The sequence below is a fragment of the Protopterus annectens genome, chromosome 14.part0 (assembly GCF_019279795.1).
Source record: "Protopterus annectens isolate FY-2018-M chromosome 14.part0, PAN1.0, whole genome shotgun sequence".
Classification (NCBI taxonomy): domain Eukaryota; kingdom Metazoa; phylum Chordata; order Ceratodontiformes; family Protopteridae; genus Protopterus; species Protopterus annectens.
In genome coordinates this window covers 746,096,416-746,118,535 of record NC_056748.1, presented here as the reverse complement: position 1 = coordinate 746,118,535, position 22,120 = coordinate 746,096,416, and positions in this window count along the sequence as shown.

The following is a 22,120-nucleotide window of genomic DNA, read 5'->3' as shown; positions in this document are numbered from 1 at the left end:
ACAACAAATTTGCTGCAAGGAGCTAGTTTCATTCTTCCTTGACACAAAAAAAAACATTCAGTTATACTGCCATTAAAATGATACTGTATGCACATAGAAAGATAGACAGAGTGCAGAGATAAAAACAAATTAGCCAGAGCAGTTTTTGATTACTGCAATGGCTTTCACTTTGGTTCTCATCCCAAATGCATTTTTAACACCTCAGCAATAGCATATGGCTCATAGGGATATTTCATTCCTTTGACTGGTTATCAGAAGTTTTAATTCATTATTACAGTTATTAAACATTATCTCTACATTGTCTACTCTAACACGAAGATTCAATGCTGCATTCTTGCTGGAGTCCTTGCTAACATATACTGAAAACTGAGACTCTGAAAGGTTTAGCACAGTGGGGAAGGCTTAACTTGAAAGGTATCCACACCACAGTAAGCCTTTTTGATTCAGAGACTGGTCTGCCACTGTGATTTTCCCCTCCTGAGCACCATAGTGTGGAGAATAATCTCAATGCAGAAGCAGAAGAGTGATTCAGTAAATTGCTCTGCTGAATTAACATTTTAAGAGGACAAAGTGAATGTTGTGCTTTGATGGTATTCACCCATCACTCCTATGAGAGCAGCCATGGTATAGGTAAGTACAGCAGAGATACAATGTGTGTGTGACTGCCCTTAAATCATTTTAGGCACCAGTGAATACTGCAGTTGCTGCGGGGAGTGGTGGCATCCCCATAAAGTTATTTTTTCTGATGTTTTGTTGCATTTGTCAAACCAACAAACACTAGTACAGTAATATTGTACACTTAATAAACCAGATGGCCAATAATAATTTTTAGGATGAAGAATCATAAGAAATAGCACTACTACTTCTTTAAAATTCATTGATATCTCTCATTATAGTAGCAGCATTTTGTTAAGCAGCAGGCTTCATAATTTTCATTAAATGTTTTACCACTGACATAGCACCCTTGAGTTAGTTAAATCTTGCTGACGGGCATTGTCTCCACTAAAACTAACATCATAGCCAGCTTTAGGCACTAGTGATACTTGTGGCTAAGAGGGTTCTCCCACTCATCCTTGACAGCGTGGCAGCCTCGCAAACACTGCTGGTTGTGGGAAAACAAGGAGAAAAACAAAAAACAAAGATCGTTCATTTATTCTCTGATTACCTGATTTTTTCTAAACAGGGTTGTGATATGATTCTGCTAGGATAAAGTCAGTAAATTAGTGAATTAATATGAGCAAGGTCAGTGCTAGAGATCGGAAGCTCACAGTAACAATTTTCGGGTCTTACCTGGGATTTTAAGATGAGCAAATACTCCCATTCTTCAAGGATGTTTTTTTTTTCTTTCATGGAGTTTTATAAATACTGGCAGGACCTAAGATACTATAACTCTCAACTTATTTGCTCACGAATTCTGGACAAAGCCAACAATAATGGTAGAATAAATCTTCAAATCAAGATATTTTTTAAATATTATGTTAATTTACATAAAAAAGTTAATAGAATTATCTGTTTTGAATCAACATGCAATTTTGGACAGTAAGAAATTCTAATGTCCGCCATTAATGACTGCAATTTGGAATGATATTTTTTTGTGAGAGACAGGGCAAAATACGAGAGAAAATCAGGGATGGTTGCAGGTTAAGCATAACACTTGATTACTGCTAAACAATAGCGACTAATCTGATGTGGCAGTACTAGTGTTGAACAACATACTGCTATTTTCAGAAATCTGTTTAAATTAGTACAGCTATGGTTTATGCTTGTCTGGGTGGAAGAATGTGGTTGAAGTGTTTTTAAGAGTAACAACATGGCAAAAAATTATTTCACTTACCATCACAAACATAGACCTTACACATGATAGCCTGCAATCTTTGGTGGTTTGGCAGGAAGAGGATGTGTATGAAATCAACTCTTCATTGCCACAGTGGCACATTGAGTAGCACTGGCACGTCACACTGCTTTGCTCTGGTTGAGTTCTTGGTGTGGCTTTTTTTGTATGAAGTCTACATACCCTCCTTGTCTGTCTGTATCTGGCTATATGCTCTGATTTCCTCAAGCTCATCAAAGGCATGCAGTAGTTGAACTTGCATTCATCAGGTTTAGCTTCAGAAAGGGTATGTGCATGCGTGTGTGTGTGTGTGTGTGTGTGTGTGTGTGTGTGTGTGTGTGTGTAAAATATATTTTGCCTCATATTATTTGCTTCCTGCAATGCTTTATTTTCTGTGCATGGGCGTACATAAAAATACCAATGAATTTTATTGTGCACACACAAAATAATGCCAATCATAGACATAACTAATACATTGCAGTTAACGTGTAATTTGTTTTCAAAAACAAGACATAAAATATATCACAGAACATTTAGACCTTTAAAGTTTCCAGGGGTTTTGAGTGGCCCCTGCATCCCAGACTGCATAAATGGATTTTGAAATGGATTTAGTGGATGTGTCTGCTGCCAGACGTACTCATTTAAAAAACAACCCTACTCAAAGTTGTATACAGAAGATTGCTGAAGCTTGTGTGGGGGCTGGGGATGGTGTGGCCATTGTTCCTTTACTTTTCCTCACAATCACTTCTCAGAAATGTGCACAGGAGGTCATTATAGTTTGTGTTAGGGCTGGGGAAGATATGGTTATTGTTTCTTTTAATTTTCCCCCAGAGCTCAGAGGTGTGCAAAGAAAGTTACTCTAGCTTGTGTAGGGGCAGTTTTCTGTCTAGGAGCAATACATTGGAATACATTATTGTGCTTATTTTATTCACTTTTCTCACTGAAATTCTTTTTTTTTTTTTTTTTTTTTACTCATGATGTTTGTTCAGACCACCTACTGAATCAAAAGGTTGAGAAAATACTCTTAAGATGCACCTCAGAACATCAGTATCTGTGTAGTTTCTTCAGGTCTCGCAGCCCTCAGACTCCTGGCTTAATATGGTTATTTCTGATACAGTTATTATCATGTCTTCTTGAATAGTTAATCTGTTTTGAAAAGATGTAAGGAAAAGTAAAGTTGAACAGCAACAATGAATTTCTTCTCTTAATAATGCTTTTTGTTTAATCTATCACTGGATGAAGCGGTTGTATTTAAAAATAAAATTTAAAATGTATTCCATATCATGTAGAAAGCCATGACTTCTTTACAAAAGCTGAAGATTAAGACAAAATGTGATAAAAGGAAGAAAAAAAGTAAAGTGTATGGTGTGGGGTACCTGGGATGGGGAAAACAGGAGAGAAAGATTTGGAAGATAAGTGCAGAGGGGTAAAAAGGTAAGCAGTAGGAGGTGCCATGGAGCACTTTGCCTAGGGCACTATTTCACCTAAGCTGAGCCATATCATCATTGCAACAAAATGATAGTCACAACAATGTCCTTCTGTGTTATAAGCCACAGTGTGGTACACAAGCCTGCCATAATGTGAGAGCATTGTTGCTACAGTTCAGTCTGTGTGTACTACTCCTAAAAACTGCAACATGAACAAAAAGATTACTTAAGAAGGGTAACAGTGGCAGAGTGATATTTAGACTGGGTGTCCAGGAGTCCTCAACATGACATTTGTTGAAGGCCCCAAAATACTAGCACCAGCCCAGTATCTATCGACCGATCAATCTATCTATATCTATGTGTGGAAATGTGGGTGATGTCTGCAGATATCTGAATGTGACTGAATATATATATATATATATATATATATATATATATATATATATATATATATATGATATATATGTACGTATGTGCATGTGCGCCTGCCTAAGTTGTTGCATTATTGGAGTTAGGTAGGGGATGGCAACTTTGTGTGAGTGTGTGTGTATTTAAGTGACTGAGAGAGATTGTGTTTAGGCTTGTTTGTGGATTAGTGTGTGTGTGTCTGTGTGTGCACGCACATTTAAGTGAGTGTGAGACAGCATTTGTGGGCTTGTATGTATGTGTGTGTGTGTGTGTGTGTGTGTGTGTGTGTGTGTGTGTGTGTATATGCGGATCTAGGACTATTGAACAAAAGTTCAATAGTCCGAATCCAAAATAAACAAACACACTTTAACGAAAGTGCTTTCACCGAAAAAGCACATTCATTAAACTGTGTTAGGAAAAAAAAACACTAAATCTTCTTTTATGCAGAGGGCAAGCCCCCCCTGCACGCCCCATAATTTTATATTCTCACTCCGAGTTCGCACTACAGTGGGGAAAAGGGAATTTTCCCTTAACCGCACTGTAGCGGGACCAGCACAATGAGCATACTTATCCGAAAGTGCTGCTTCGGTGAACAGCACTTTCGGTTAAGTATGTTCGGTGATTTTTGCTTTGGCAGACAGTGCCACCGGTGATCTGTACAGATCCCATATATGCATTTCTTTGTGCATGTGGAGGGCTATGCTATCACAATGCTTGAGCTGTGACTTGGAGATTCTCCAAAAAGAAGACTTCGACCACCATAGCAACATGCAGCAAATAGCAGATTAATAAAAGCAAACTAAAGTAGAAATATGTTTTATTTCTACTTGTACTTCTAGTTGTAGAAATAAAACATATTTCTACTTTAGTTTGTTTTTATTAAGCTGCTGTTTCCTGCTCATTGCTGTGGTGGTCGAAGTCTACTTTTTGAATTTTACTTTGCTGTGAATTTGTTTGATCTTTGCCTGCAAGTGTTCCTGTTTCTCTTTTGAATTGCAGATTCTCACTGCCACACTAATTGATCAACCTACACTGGTCAATTAGCACAGGTAAAGAGACTCTCTCGGAATCCCACCACAGTAAATTAGAGAAAGCTTTGCTGTTTTACCCCATACTGGCTAATACAGGGTACCATGCATTATATGAACTTGTTTTTGGAACATGCAACTCTTGTCACATAGAAAGTGTAAAGTTAGACAAGATATGTAACGTGAAAATCATGTGTTTGCCACTACCAAATATGTACTTGTAGATGAGATGTACTATAGCAACATGAGTTAAATATTTGTTCACAGAATTAAAAAGCACAAGGCAATATAGCACTGCAAATGAAAATTTGCATTCTACACTTCATTCCACATGATCTTACATGCTTGTGGTTTTGTGAAGGAAGAAATACAGAGCTAATTTGGATCTATAGTAAAACTATACTGAAAATAAATAAATGGCCAATTTTGTTTTCAACAGTTATAATTTACATTTTCTGCAATACCGTACTTTGTAAAACTTCTAAGAAACAAAGTATAAGAAATAAATTATAACATCATCCAACAGTTAAATTTTGTCCCCTACTGCTCCATCTTCTGCCTTCCAGGGAGAATAAAACCAAAAGAAAAAAAAGGCATACATAAATTAAGCACAAGTGACAATTAAACAAACATTTAATAGTAAAAATTATCACTATAAATAACTTGGCTTTGCACGTGAGCCATCACTAACCAGACTACTTTATTAATAGAGTGCTATCCTTACTCCTTCCTTATTAAAACTATGCAACACATTAACACATCATTTTACTCCTGTTGCCCAAGTAGCTATAGCAAGAAATGTTCCACTTTTCAGGCTTGAATACAGACCCCCCCCCCCTTACTTGTCCTGCACTTTTTGCATGATAATCGGAGGCTGAAAATATCAGATAACAAAATCTGTAGATTTAAAATACTGGTAGAAACTATTATACACCACTGAAAATTTTACAAGATAGCTGCCAGTATCTAAGAGAATCATTGTTTTTTTTTTTTTTTTTTAAGTATGGTACCTTTCAGATTTTTACATTTAAAATACTAACCCCTTCTGAAGGTAAAACTTCCTTTAGGGATTAAAACTACTCCCTCAAAAGCTATCAAAATGTTAGCCTTTCTTTGGCATGTCCAAACTTCAAAACAACAGTAGGAGAAAGCATTCCTCCAGAATGGCAAGAGCCATTTGGAATATCTCGCCTAATAACATAAACATCTCCAAATGTTGGATTTCTTCAGATATACCTTCAAAGATCATTTCGCTAATAATACACTCTACACCTATTTTCACAACAGCAGTTAACTATATTTGATTGTCAGATGTTCTAGGTATAATACAGAGCTGTAGCTCATTCCTAGAAACATAATGTTAAACTATGATAGAACATTTTTATTTGTTTTTAGTTTTCAGTTAAACCTAATGTATATTTCTATTAAGAAACAGCCCACTACTGGGTGTGGGTATCACAGGATTAACCTTCTGTTGGCATAGTTTAGTCATGGGAGGGAAGCTTGAGTGATTAAACAAAGCCAGCCATGGGTTATCCCTGTGATACCTACACCCAATTGTGGGTTATTGCTATTATACAATGACATTATTTAAGAAAAAAATTGCTTGCCTTTCTTAAATAATGTGTTTGTATAACTGCCCTGTAGTGCTCTTCCATGTTTGCTGATGTACTACGTATGGGAGTTACATTCCGACATTTGTACAGTACATCAATGCAGTGCAGAAGAAGTAATGGAGAATAGAGAATTTTCATTGTCTTGTTATTTATTTTTTTATTTTTTTAATGCAAGAAACCTGGACAAACCCGCAATAATAGGGGGAGAAAGGTCCAAAAATAGGGACACGTTTAAATATTGCTCTTATAAATGTAGACAGTACCTTAGAAAGCAAAAATTTGGACATTCTATGAAAATACAGATAGTTGAGAAGTACAACAATCTGTTGAGATTTTAGGAGGCACATCGCAGAAATGCAAGGAAAATCAGGTATGTTTTGGTTTCTGTTTCTTTAGTTTTGCAGAATGTACCTGAGTTTACTTGTATTTTACTCTGGCCTTTAAGCATACCCCAGCAGAAATGTCAACCTGCTCAATGGCAATTCAGTGACCAGATTTTTTTCTATTAGTATATATGCTCGATTTACAACTTGCACACTGGTTGGGCCGTCCAATCAGTGTGCAAGTTTTTGAATGACAATATAGGTTCATAGGTTCATAGGTTCATACTAGGCTATCTGCCCTAGGGCATTTACAAGCCTAGCCAGAGTGTGTTTGGCTTTCACCACCCCTTGGAATGAGTTTACTGTGCCCTTTTTAAGGTTGTGTTTACTGTGCCTCTGTCTAGTAGTGACACAGAAGTGATCCCCGGGGTAAACCTACAATCTCCCATCCACTCGTCAAGATTTTTCTTGAAGAGAGTCAGTGAGGGGCTCTGCCTAACATGGACTGGGATTCTATTCCAGAGTGAAGGGAGCCTCTGGGTTATGAATCTGTCCCTCCAGCATGTCCTATTTATTTCTGTGCTGAGGTTCAAGTCACTCAATCGTGTAGCTCTAAGGGATTTGGATTTTCTGCGGTGGAGCATGTCCATTAATTCAGGGTTAGACATGCCTTTGTACGTCAGGCATAGATCGCCTCTGAGTAGGCGGTATGCAACTGAATAGAGCTGGAGTTTCTTTAGCTGAGCAGCCTATGGCATCTGTTTGAGTCCCTTGATCCTCTTAGTGAGGTACTTTTGGGGTCTTTCTAGTTGCTGCAGGTGTTGGGTAAGGTACATCCCAAATGGGGCATTGTACTCAATTATGGGCCTGATGAGGGATGAGTAAAGGGGCACAGTGACCTCCCTTGATCTAGATGTGAATCCTTTCATGATAATGTGGGCTATATAGAAGGTCTTCCTAACCACTTTGGCAATGTGGTTGTCAAAGGAGAGGTTACTATCAACTTGGGTCCCCAGGTCCCTAATTACTTCTTCTGTACTTAATGGATTACTTCCTATGTGGTAATTTGTGGGCACTTTGTTTTTGTCAAAGGGTATAACTATACACTTTTTGGCGTTTAGTTTAAGGACATGGCTCTGGCACCAGTTATCCGTCTCTATGAGACCCTTTTGGAGGATGCTTGTGTCAGCTGGAGAGTCAGTTATGGCACCCAGTTTGCAGTCATCTGCGAACTTGGTCAGCCACAGTCCTCCCTTGTTAGGTTGTACCTCATAAAAATATATTCCAAATAAGAGAGGTCCCATGACTGAGCCCTGTGGGACGCCACTTGTAACTGATTTAGAGTTTGACATGGCTCCAGCAATTCTGACCATGTGGGTTCTGTCCTTGAGCCAGTTTGCAACCCATCTTATGAAATAGGGGTTTATATTTAGGCTGGAGAGTTTGTCTACGATACCCGAGTGGGGTATTGTGTCAAAGGCTTTTGCGAGGGCTAGGTAGGCTGTATGGACCACCTTACCCTCATCAATGGCCTTGGTGACTGTTTCAAAGAAATCTACCAGGTTCAGGGGGCAGGATCTGCCCTTGACAAAGCCGAACTCGGTAGGATCCAATGTCTGAAGGTCCCCAATGCTTTGTTTATGAGATCCATAATGATCCTCTCCATAGCTTTGCAGACCAGGCTAGTCAGGCTTATGGGGTGGTAGTTTCCAGGGTCCGTAGAGGCGCCTCCTTTGTGGAGTGGGACTACTGTTGCTGTACGCCATTCTTTTTGTACATATCCTGTAGTAAGGCTAAGACTGAATAGCAGCTTTATGTGAGGGTATAGCTCTTCTTAACGTTCATGTATCACGCAGCCCGGGACACTGTCCAGTCCCATTGATGCACTGTTTTTTGCTTTGGAGAGGGCGGCTCTCACCTGGGAATCTGAGATGTCAGGGAGGCAACACTCTGCTGGGATAGATATTTGTCCTTTTCGGGGGGAGGGGGGGGAGTTTGCACTGAACCTGTCTGCCAGGATGTTGGCAATATCTGAGGGTTCAGTGTATTTTTTATTATTATGGACTAACTCTGAGCATATCTGGGAGTTGCCACTCAGGTTTCTAACATAACTAAAGAAAGCCTTATGATTATCTTTTGTTGCTTGTGCAACTTGTCTCTCGAAAGTGGCCTTGGATGTTTTTATGAGTGATCGTAGTTTTTTGCTAGTACTGATCAGAGATGCCTTCCCTTTTAGGGATTTTGCTCTATCATGCAGTAGCTTCTTCTTTCTGTTGTATAGCTTATTTATGGCTGGGGTCCACCAGACAGCCTGCCTTTGGGGAATGGGTCTTGGTTTTATTTGGGATTGCATGATCCATGCATTCATGAAGGTGTCCATAGAATGCATTTGTAAAGGATTCAGCAGATAGGGCCTGGAGGCCTTGAAGGATTCCCCTTTGGTTTTAAGAAGTGTGAAGTTAGCTTTTGATAAGTTCTTCACTGTGGTCTTTTGTGCTGGGGGTGGGGGCGGGATGTGGATTTCTAGTGAGATTAATTTATGGTCCGATCTTACCAATGAGGGGTATACTTCTGGTATGGAACATTGTGTTCCCATGTTGGTGATGATCAGATCTAGTATGTTTTCCCCTCTTGTGGGAGTGGTGACAAATTGTTCCATAGCATTTGAGTTTATGAATTCTAGGAACCTCTGGGCTAGGGTGTTGGGGCTTGAGTAATGCTCCCAGTCTATGTTTGGATAGTTGAAGTCCCCCAATATGATGGTGTTTGGAGAGACCTTTATATTCTCCAGTGTCTTCAGGAAGGCTGAGTGGGGTTCCTGAGTTTGAGAGGGTGGTCTGTAGCATGCTACAAACTGAAAGGCAGTTTTGCCCACTGTTAGTTGCACATGGATGGTCTCCGATGCTTCGTGCAATGCCACTAACCTGGAGGTGTGGTGTCCTTGATGAATCTGGATACTCCCCCTCCTTTTGTGGTTCGGTCTGAGTTTTGCGGCCGAAAAGCATGATATGAGGTATGACCTGGTAGTGCTGGGGTGCTCTTGGGAGCCTTGAACCAGGTCTCTGTCACTGCACAGACATTGATGTTCTCCATACTGTGGAGGGCTTCGAGAGCATGCATCTTGAGGTTTAGACTTCTGGCATTGAGCAGCATTACCCTTAGTTTCTTTCTACTTGTGTTGTCTAAGGAGGTGGGTTTGTCTTTTGTGCCTTGCCTAAAAAAGGCACTATGGGGGTGGCAAGGGCCTTTGCCAATATCCGAAAGCCCAGGGGTGACAGGTGCAAGCCGTTCCTTGCAAAGCAACGTGGCTTGTCGAGCATGTCATCCCAGGCAGACAGATACTGGATCCCCTTTGAATGACACCAATACTTAAGCCAATTGTTGAAATTGATCATTTTGTCTTTATACTGAGGTATCATTCTTGGTGAGGGTAAGATTCTGCTCAAGGTCAGGGTCATACCGGCCTGGGCTGCATGATCAGAGAGCTCCTCTATGTCACTTTTCATGTAGTCCAGGGAAGTACGTCTCAGGTCATTCACACCAGCATGGACAATGACTGAGTCATATTTGTACTTGCTTTGGAGTGACCTGAGTGCTTGTGTTATGTGGTAGATTCTAGCGCCCGACAGGCAGCTCATTGTGACCTTTTCTTTGTTCAGCCTGGTGAGCGGGACGTCAGTGTGTCTGATTATAGAGTCACCTATTACAAGTGTATCAGGTATAGGCTGTTACTGTATAATTACTTATGTTGGACATGTTAATGGAACCCTTTATATATGTCAGTTGCTCACTTTAGAAATTAGTTTTTTTTTAGTTTTTATCCTTGTTTAGTGCTTATTTCTCTAATTACATACATTGTATTATCTTTTTGTATTTCCTCTTTGTGTCTGGATCAAGACTGAAAACTGTCAAAAGAGACATATGCTTACCTGGTAAACAAATAGATATTAATTAATTAAGCCTCAATAATATAACTGCTTGATTAATACTTTATTTAATGAAAGACATTAATTGACAGATACAGTGTTTTTGCTGATGATTGTTTTATTTGTATTAAACTGTCACTTGTGCTTTATGCTATTCATTCCTTGTAATCTTTTTTTTTTTTTCTCCTCCCTGGAAGGCAACAGGGTAATAAACTTTAGATTATTGGTTGGAGTTATAATTTATTATTTTTGCGTTAGTAATTGTTCACCCAAGTATGAGAAATAATTTATGGACATAATACTGAATGCAGTTTTACCTACTAAATGCAAAACAGTATTTAACTGTTCAAAGCAAAAGTTTGTTCCAAATCTGAAAAGATGTATCCTAGAAATTTGTGGTATCCTATTGTGAAGTGACTATATTGTTACTTTGTTGAAAAAATATTAAAAATGCAGAATTATAAGACAGCACCAATCTACAAAAATGTATAAACACAGCAAATGAAAGCCATTTAGGCCAATGTAGTCAGGTTTTTTTTTATTTCATTTCATTAACTGGGGTACAGCATGATTTATATGTACCTTCTTCAGGTTGAGCCCATTGATACAGAAGTACAAGATAATGAGTACATGTTTGATTATCGTGGCATGTTGAATGCATTTTGCATCCAGGAAACATGAAAGTGCATTTATTCTACTGCATGTAAAGTTGCCTAATGATTTAAATATTTTTTTTGTGGTTTCTGTCATTTTTGTCTGATTTTACTGAGTTTTCTCTGAATCTGAGTGGTTACATCTATTAATTGAAGTCATGTTACTGTTTGCACTGCTTTTCAAATAGGTTTTGCACTGTGCTATTTAAATCACCTGTAAGTGAGTTCTGTCATTATTGTGCCGTTTTACTGTTTTCTTTTATATAAATTTGAAGAAAAATTATTTTTTTCCATTGTTTTCTTTGATTTCTTAGCTTAGCTATATTGTGCCAAGTTGTGCTTCATACAGCTCAAAGCAAATGTATATTCGATAGATGCAGGTACTTCAATTGAAGTTTTACTCTTAGCAAGACTAGATAGCATCACATATGTAGTAGGCTATGCTTAGGTGCTACACCTTCCTCCAGGAACAAGTTTAACTGCTTTAAGCTCTTTCTACCTTAGTCAGAGCCCTTTCAGTATTTATTATACTACAAACATTTTGTTGTATTAACTAATATTTATTATACTGCATGCATAAGAATTCATTTCATCAAGTCAAATACTGTACAAATAAGTCTGATATCCTATATTTCTGTACTCTTGGATGAAGTGGAAGGTCAGACAGCCTGTTTTCTCTCAATTGCCAGCTTCATAGTACTCAATACACACAGGCAATGTAGCAATTGCCTGATTCTCACTGAGAATGAACTTTTACTTACCTCATCACAAGCTATCTGTGTGTGATGTAAATATTTCACTAAGCCGGAGACATCACGCTCGCATATGAGTACAATATGCACCACACACCTTCACAGCCCTCCACACACTTAACAGAAAAATTACCATATGCTGAGGCTGTAAAATGTTCTTATTTAAGCCTCCAAGCTCAAACTAGACTAGGACTCAGAGGAAATCAAATGCAGCAACATGTACTACCACCTCCATAGTTAGGAGTCACCAGAAAACAAAATGCCCCCAAACTCAGTACACATAATTACTATACTAATTAAAATGTGCTAGTGATGGGTGACCCATTGTCCACCACAAAGACTCTACTCTCACAAAGCTGGACAAAAATAATGTGAAGGTGAGTTGTCTTTCGGGTGCCATGATCTCTAATGTATCAAGGACCCTCAAAATCATCAAGCCAAATAAGTATGACTGTGACATGATGGCAGTCCATGTGGGTGTAAATGACTTGGAATCCAAAAACCTCAGTGATATACTGGAGTGTCTTTCTCCATGCTTCTCACAAATGCAGAAAAGACCCTTGTTTTGATTGGAATCCTTCCTTCTCCAAAAATGCTGTCAAGGTACAAAGGAAAGATGATTGGTTTCAACAACTGACAGAACAAATGGTGTCACCTGAGGGGGATGAAGTATGTGAGAGCTTGGGATGAGTTCTGCACAGCCCTACGTGCTTCACCAAGGAGGGCTTGCATCTCACATCCCAAGGCTTCCACATATTGGCTAAAGCCCTTGGTGTCTCTCTATAGTGCCTTATTTAGGTAGTGTCTAATTAATAGATCTCCCAACTTAAAAACGCAAAACAAATCAACAACCAGATAATATCAAGATATTACTTGTTCAATGCTACCTGACCTTGAGGCTCTCCTGCATTTGGGGCACATTTATGTGTGTATTGTTACAAAGTGCAGAAAGCACTCCCTCTAAACCAGTATTTTGCACCTACCACCACTTCAGACCCAATGGGAACTATGGTGGAGTATTCATATTTGACCTCAAAGCAGATTCCTAGAGACCCATAAATCAAACTTATTCAAGTACAAATCTCACAAAGAGAAACCAACTATCAGATCATAGCATATTATGGGACCCTCCTCAATGCCCCATGAGAACCATGTTTGTTTCTTAAATATACTGAATGAGCGTCAAATAAACAGGAACTCCTACATTCTGGAAGACATTAACTACCCTTCGATAAACTTGGATGCCTAAAACTCAAACGTAGGTTATGCCCAAAAATTCCTTGATTCATTAAATAAGAACTCCCTGGACCAAATAGAGAAAGAACCCACAAGAGTACAAAATATTCTTGACTTGGTCTTTAAAACTATAGCATCTATATGCACCAACCCAAAAGTATATCCTTCGCCAGTCAAGTTTGACCACAAAATGGTAGCCTCCTCCTTCAAAATACATAAACCATGAGTTGTAAATGTCACAGTATTCAAAGACATCAGATGTACTAACCTCTTGCAATTCTATAATGAAGTCTAAAAGTTCAAATATAAGTGTAACCCGAAAAAATGTAGATATGGCTAGCAGTTAAGCGAATAAATTCTACATTCTCTTAGATGTATTGACCAGAAAATTCCAAACAGAACCAAAGAAAATTAGAAGTTCAAGTGCAAACCAGCTTGGTCATCGACATGCATAAATAAACACTAAAATAAAATAAAAAAAGCTTCTTAGAATATATATCAAACCTATGGATCCACAAATCCAGGTCAACATCAAAAATTTATTGAAGGTCCTGAAAAATACCATAGGAAAATAAAGGCATCCCATCAACTTAGCTTATTATCAGAAGCTAAAGATAATTACGAGTCATTCTTTACATAATTCTGGAAATTATGAAATGTATTTTATTTATTTATTTGTATTTTGTTTTCTTAGGTAGAGCACTAAAACATGAATTAGCATCACCAAATAATCTTTTCAATCATAGTCTAACCACAGGCTTTATTCTTGTGGAATGGTTAATAGCAACATTTATTCCCCTCCACAAAGCTGGCTTAGCGACAGACCCAGGGAATTACAGACCCATAAGCCTGACCAGCCTCATCTGTAAGGCCATATAATGTATCATTATGGCTCTCTTAAATAATGATATAGGTGACCTCCAAACCCTAAATCCTACCCAATTCTACTTCATCAGGGCTAGATCCTGCCTGTTAAATTTGGTGAATTTCTTTGAAAATGTGACCAGGGCCAGTAACTAGGGCAAATCTGTGCACACAGCATACCTTGACTTGGCAAAAGCTTTCAAAACAATCCCACATTCGGGCATTACCAATAAACTTAGCAAACTGAATGTAAATCTCTTTGTTGTAAGGTGGGTTGCCAAGTGGCTCACAAACAGGACATACACTGTCAAAGTGAGTGACGCCACATCAACCATCAGATCTGTTACCAGCAGGGTGCCACAGGGGTCAGTGCTGGGCCTCCTACTGCTTGGTACATACTTCTCAGAAGTTCACATCAAAGTTAAGGAGCTGTGGATGACCAAATTTGCAGACGACTGCAAACTAGGTGTAGTTATTGAATACTCAAATGATGTTAGTATACTCCAGGAGGGTCTCACACAGACCAATGACTGGTGTACAAGTCGCAAAGAAATGCATCATCATTTCCTTCAGCACAAACAATGTCCCTTCACATTCTCAAATCAAAAACAATACCCTAATTAACCATGAAGTAGTAAGGGACCTGGGATCACAAGTTGACTGCGACATTAACTTCAACCACCATGTGTCTACTGTAAGTAAGTAAAGCTTTCTACATAGCACACTTGATTAGTAAAGGCATCACCTTCAGATCAAAAGAGGTTATAACATCTCTATACTCAGCATTTATCTGGTCCATAATTGAGTATAACATCTCATTCGACGCTGAGCACCTGCAGCAATTGGAGAGACTTCAGACGTTTCTGACAAAGCAGATCAAGGGGCTCCAGCATATCCTTTGCACAGACCGACTAAAGTCCTTGTCACTATACTCTGTATCATACAGACTTCTTAGGGGGGGCTTATGCCTGGACTACAGAGCAATCCAAGACCAAAACCTTATGAACTTGCTGCATATCCATAAATCAAACGGGACTAGGGCTACCCATTTCAGGGACCTAATATGGCCTGCATCTTAAATAGGACATGCTGGAGGGACAGATTTATTTTCCAGTGACTGCCACATCTTTGGAACAGGTTACCAATTCATGTGAAACAGAGAACCTCTATGACACTGTTCAAGAGGAACCTGGACGAGTGAATGGAGCACCATAAATTCTTAGCAGGGATAGTGCCCACAACCCTCCTGGACATGGGCAGTCATCACTAAATGCACTCTTGGATACTGACTCTCATTTCTATGGTACTAGACTGAGGTAAAACAGAGAGGCTTAAAATTACCTCTGGGTCAATAGCCTAGTAATCTCCTGTGAACGTATGATCCTATGGATTAGTGCTCCTTGAAAAAAGCAAGGTAAGATCAAAGGATGCCTGCTGCCAAGGCACAAATGGCCACATGGCCCAGCTAGCTTGTATTTTCTCTGATTCTATACGATAAAAGCAAATATGAACATAGATTATGGCACATAAATGTACTATGATTAATATTAGCAGTAAAGCACCCAAGTGTAACATATTTCACATCATATCCCAAGAAAATTTGGTTCTAGGCTGATCATTTGATGGTAATGTAGAAGAAAGTGTACCCAACTAAAAACACACTCCCCACCTTCATAAAAACAGCAGTGGATCTCGAAATTTATAAATAAGGGGGGGTGTACATCTTGCTTGATAAATCACATATGTTTGGCTAACTGTGAAATATCAGGACTCAAAATGCCAAGTGGTGAACTATGGAGACTTAATGACCAAAAATCCAGACTTAAGTCTGAAATTGCTATTTCCTACAATATTTTTTTTTATCTGAGGTATGGTGATGGCAATATCAGAGCTGGTATATAAAAGTATGGGGAACTGACTGCTCGCCCATTAAGGAGGAGGGCGAAAGCATTAACTCACCACAAGGGTGACACCGAGTAGGAGCAATTGGTGTTACACCCAGTGGAATCTGAACCTGACCGGTCCACACTTTCAAGGTGCAGTCAGACTAGAAAGCTTAGAAGAACTCCATGTGCAAATGAATTCTTGTCTTAGGAGACAGCTACTCCCTATTACCTGCCTGTCACTGAGAAATAGACAGTTGAGAGGGAATTCCAAGTAGGAATGAATGGGCTGCAGGTGTCTCGGCTAGCCTGGGAATGCCTGGCTCCTATCACCAGGGATGATTGGGTCAAATAGGTGCAGTTAGAGGATCCATCAGGGCCTTGGGTGGGTGGGGAAAAAAAGAACTAAATGACTATATAACAGAATAACAAACATTTACCAGCATCCCCTGGGGCCAGATATTTGCTAAAACTCTCTGAGCTGTAGAAAGACCAAAAGGCAAAGCACAGAACTGAGGAAACAGAGAAATGTAAAAAAAAATTCCTGAGTAGAGGGTGAATAGAAATGTGAAAGTAAGCATCCATCAGATATAGAGATGTCAGGAAAGCCTGAGGATGCAAAAGAGGAAACGAAGACTGGAGAGACATCTTGAATGAGGGAAATTTTAGAAATCTGTTGAGAAAGGAGAGATCTAGAATGGGCCTCCACCTTCCTTCCTGGGAGACAGGAACATTCTGGAATAAAAGTTTTTGCCCTGCTGATAAGGTGGAAGAGGTTGAATGGTTGTTTGCAGCAAATGTTTTTGAGGAATCAAAGAGAAAGTGACAAAGTTGACAGACAGGAGGTTCAGGAATGCATGAAAATGGAGGAAGAGATTTCCGGATCTATATTAAAAGACTGAAGAGGTGTTTCATCGAACACTTCTTGGTTGACACATAAAGAGCGAACCCTCAAAACAGCAATTTCTTTCCCTGGGAAAGAAATTGCTAGCACAAACAAACACACACACACACACACACACTTTCAAACATAACAACACGGGGGGCTGTAACCCCCCACACCCCCTAACTAAATATACCAACTCCGAGAGGGCAAACACACGGGGATGGCCAAGCGATTTCTTTCCCAGGGAAAGAAATCGCTGTTTTAGCATTTGCACTTTAGTGCATTTGCTCTTTATGTGTCGACCAAGAGGTGTTCGATGAAACACCTCTTCAGTCTTTTAATATAGACCAGAGAATTCCATACTATGAAACAGCACTTTCAAAAGAAGGAAAGCACCCAGAAATCTGTGAGGATTTGTTGCTAAACTGGAAAAGTCAGAGTCAATCTGAAGGAAAGAAGAATCTAGCCAAGGGGCAGATGAGGGTGAATGTCAAATACAGCAGATTTGTCAGAAAAAGAAGGCTTTTGTCCCTTAGTATCCTAAGAAGTTTATCAGGAAAACCCATCTTAGAAGATCTCTTAACTCTGGCATTCTGTCTCTGCTGCCTATGCCCAAAAGGAGATTGTTGTTGTCGTTGTTGTGTCTTTCGGCTTTTCCCGGTTAGGGGTCACCACAGCGGAACTCCGGTCCGTTAATGATTGGCAGTAGATTTTTACGTGCCGAGTTGCCGGCCCTGAAGCACAACCTTCAACGAAGGTACGCCCATTCATGCATGTCTCCACACAGAAGACGCTCTAGCTGAGAATCGAACAGGACAACATCTTACTATGAGGCAACAACGCTACCGCAGCACCACCACCGCAGTCAGATTAAGATGTGTAATTCACCTGAAATTTGGGACAGGAGAAAGGAAGATCTGTTTAAGGTTCTGCATGACCTTTCCTTTAAACTACAATATCTTGAAGATCTCAGCAGCAGCAAAGCCAAACAGATTCTGATTGTCTAAAGAAGGGTCCAGTAACTTACCCATAATGTCTCCAGGGAGGGATTGTAACCTCAACCAGGAATACCTCCTCATAACAGACCCTGACACAGCCACCCTAGAAGAGGCATTAACAGCAGGAGCAACAGCATAACTGCATTTAATAGGGTGACAAGCTACCTAGGAAGCAGAGCTTAAAAGGGAAATGACAGAAGACAGCGTCTGAATCAGGCATATCAAACAGAACACCCTCAAGTTCAGAAAGAAGAGCTAACACATACCTTGTCATATGGGTGTAGTAATTTATTAGCCCTGAAAGCTAATGAGGCAGATGTATAAACTTTTTTCCCATACCTGTCCATAGTCCTAATATCCTTATCAGAGAGTAAAAGCTTGGAAGAGGATAGCAACCTAGAAGGCTTATCAGTAGCCAGAGAAATCACTGCAGGCTCAGAAGAAGACCTTTTATATAAAAACTTTTGAGACTCTGGCACTTTATAGAACCTGTCAGGTTTCATTGGAGTAGGAGGCTGGGAGTCAGAAGTCTGGGAAGTGGAGGAAAAGTGTCTAAGAGGGACTGCAGACTATCAGTGAGAGTCAGTTTGCAAGAGGTCATAGTACCTTTTCTGGATATCAGAAATTTGGGAATAGTCCCATTTAAAATGTTTCATCATGCAAACAATAGTGCCCCCAAAAATGAATTCCCGTTCTGGGGAATCAGAGGAAAGAAAATTCTCTTCTTTAGACCTAAGGGTAAGAGAGAAATGGATTTGAGAAGAAAAGGCCAAGAACTTTTTCCCAAAATCCAACTGCATATCCTTTTCAGAGGAATCAGAATCCCAGTGGTGTTTAAAAGGGTAAGACACCAGGAGACACAGGAAAGAACAGAAATCCCATGAGAAGGTTTCAAAGCCATAAAGACTTTGAAAAGACCCTGAGTGAAGCCCTGCCATCCTTTGTCTGGGTCTTTAGCCTCCTAAACCACGTCTGTTTTTGTTTTGTTTTTTAAAGGAACATTGGCCATGACAAACTAAGGGGGTTCAAATCCCTGCCTGACTTCAATAAGGAAATGAAGAACTTCTCCATTAAAAAAAAATCTGGAGATTCTCCCTAGGTACATCTGAAATAATCATCCACAGTTTCCTCTCCTTGTCTGCAGCAGACATTTGAGTAGGGAGCCCCACGCTGGCCTTCAATTGGGCCATGACAGAGGAGGCTGCTATTAGAAATTAATGGGCCTTGGGTTCTTCATTCAAGCTGATGGAGACATCCAGAGCAAGCTGGACAGCAGAAGTCTCAATACAGGTCTTTTTATATATTTTCCTAAGTGGTGGCTGAACGTTGGGGCAGCGGATTCAGATGCCATAGTTTCCTGTGCTTAGAGCTTCAGACATTGACATTCGCTAAATAAATGGAAAGGGAAAACAGACAGCTATGCAGGGTCTTTGTCACAAATGTCTGCCAAATTTCACACTGAGTATAGTCATGGCTAACACCTAGTCATAAAAGGCCCTTTTTGTGCCTATCTAGTAGGAGTAGCTAGAGTGGAACTAGAGGGACAACAGCCTGTGTGCAAAGTTTTTAGAGCAGGATCAGATGATCCTGATCACTCAATGCTACATTTGTAGTAAGCAGTTTGCAATTTTTTTTTTTTTTTTTTTTTTCTGGTTTAATAACATATGTTAAAGAGGGGTGGGGGCCGGGCACAGAAATGAGATCTGAATGGCTGGGGCTGGAGGGAAGGGTGCACCTGGTTGTTGTCCCAATAGAAGGAGTGTCCTTTTTTTTCTGTTTTTGCTGAGGGGGTGCATAGCTCTAAATGTGATAAGCTAATCACTTATGGCTCATTGCAGTGAAATATGTTTTTTATCTCTTCACTTGAAGAGCTGAGGGGGTGGGTGCTGGTTCATAGCACTGGCCCAGGGCGCTAACTGTACCAACTATGCTTCAGTCTATCTTTATGAAGAATCTGCCTCCCACATTCACATTTTCCCTTCCTGGATGACTTGTAAAAGGTAATGCAACTAAAGGAAAAATAGAAGATAGACAAAACAATGGAGTACTTATCTTACAATGACTCAGTATGTGCAGAATGAGTTCAAAAGTAGTGTTTGGACTATCAACAGAGAAATTCTGAGAATGATGCGCTCATACTTCACATTATGTACCTTATACGTAGGATGTACATCTGAGGTACGGTGCTTGGAAGGAGCTAAGGATTTGGTATGCTGGCTGAACATTTGGATATCCCTGGCAGGATATCCCTTTTGTAAAGAATACTGCAATAGTGAAAAGGAAGGGCATCCACTGTGCTATACACTGAAACCTCTGGTTCAACACAGATACAGCCATGCATTGGGTCAAGCTGCCTCCATCACCCACAATGGACAAGTTAACACTGGCCAATCACTCACACCCTTCCTTTCTGGCTCCTTCTGCATCTACGTTTGTAATCAGTCTTGCATCATCTGTGTTAGAACCACAGACATTATAACAGCAGCTTCAAATTTTTGCAACACGGAGCTACTTTGCTGTAGTCCCCATTTATGTATTTCTGTGTTTTGTGGCATAGCTAGACTTTAATTCAGTCTACCAGGCTGTGGACAAATGACTACTTTCAACAGTAATGTTTCTGTTTGATAATATAACCAGAATGTCATTCCACTGGGCCTGAGTCGAAGTCACAAGTTTTGTTTGCAAATTTTCCATAAAATACAGAGTAAACTCTTATATTTGTTATGATAAAAATATGTATCTTGTTGTGAACTTTGAATTAAGAAAACGTGGGTGTGTTTGCATGTATGCATGTCTCTTGTTTTTTTTTCCAGTGTTGCAAGTGGTAACAGATAACATTATGAAAGAAGCAGTCTTTCTCTGATGAGCTTGTGTAAATTCAAGGCAGGCCATGTTCAGAGCTTTACCTTGGCCTACTGCTTTGGGTTAACCATTCAAATAATTCTATTTTGTTAATTTAATGTTTCCTTCCATCTTTTAATCCTGGTTGCCTCTAGGGACTTTCTTCACTAAATTCTGGGAGTCAGCAGTGTTTCCCTTCAGGAATGTTTCTGCCAATTTCATTTACAGTGAGGGCTAACTAAACAGCATGCATTTTTGTTTGGTCTGCCATACTTCCACTTTTGCAAAATAGAGAGTCTTTAAATATAATATTTTACCATGATTTGCCAAAGATTTTTTTCATGGTATCATTATTTTAGACACACACACACACACACACACACACACACACACACACACACACACACACACACACACACAGGTTTATACATGTGCAAACAGTGTAAAAATGTATGTGTGGTTTACAAAAATGTATTTTGTATGTGTGTGTATTCAGAGATATACACACACGTATATATATATATATATATATATATATATATATATATATAAATAAAGATATATATATAGAGAGAGAGACGCACACATATAAGGGCTGTGTATTGTGTATGCTTCTAAATAAACGATGGAGGCACCACACAGAATTAGCCGTGGATAGGAATCTGCAGAACAAGAACTAATTTCCTTAAGATTTCTCAGTCCTCTTAAATCCAGATCCATTATGTTGTTTTTATCTTGTGACAAATGCACTATCAAGGAGGGGGGACAGAAAGGAGTTTTTACATTAAAAAGATAAAGTATATTACTTCTTAGAGTCATAGCCAAATAAACTTTTACAGCAAATACCTCCCAGTAAAACAGTTCACTTTTTTCTTTCATCTACACAGAAGTCATTTAGTGTGGTCACATGACTTCCATTCTAAGTGATAAACCACAGGTCATAAACCACTGCTTTATCACCCCTCACAAGTGGTATAAATAACTGTTATTACCTATCCAAGCTCCATCTGATAAGCTTGAAAATTTCCTGATCTGATTTTTTGAATATTTTTTCTCAGTAATCATTTCCTGTCATACATGCTTGGTGTCCTGCAGCTTTACCCCTGCTGTCTACCACAAGATCTCTCCCCCTCCTTTCTCCTCTGCACTTCTTATATGATTTATGACAATGACAGTTCAGCTGGACTACCTAATGAAATCTGTGACGGTGCATTAATGAGACTGTTCGTTACAAGTGTAGTTCAGCTTCCATATTCAAACCAAACTGCCTCTGTAGTCATGAATACCAGCACTAACAAATTCCTACACTCCTATCAAACTGCAGAATCATTTGAAGCCCCCCCCCCCCCCCCACACACACACACACAAAACACAGTTTCCAACCAAATATCTTGCAGGCTGGTCAGATATAGCTTTTGTTAACTAAATTATTTAAGTGAGAACAGATT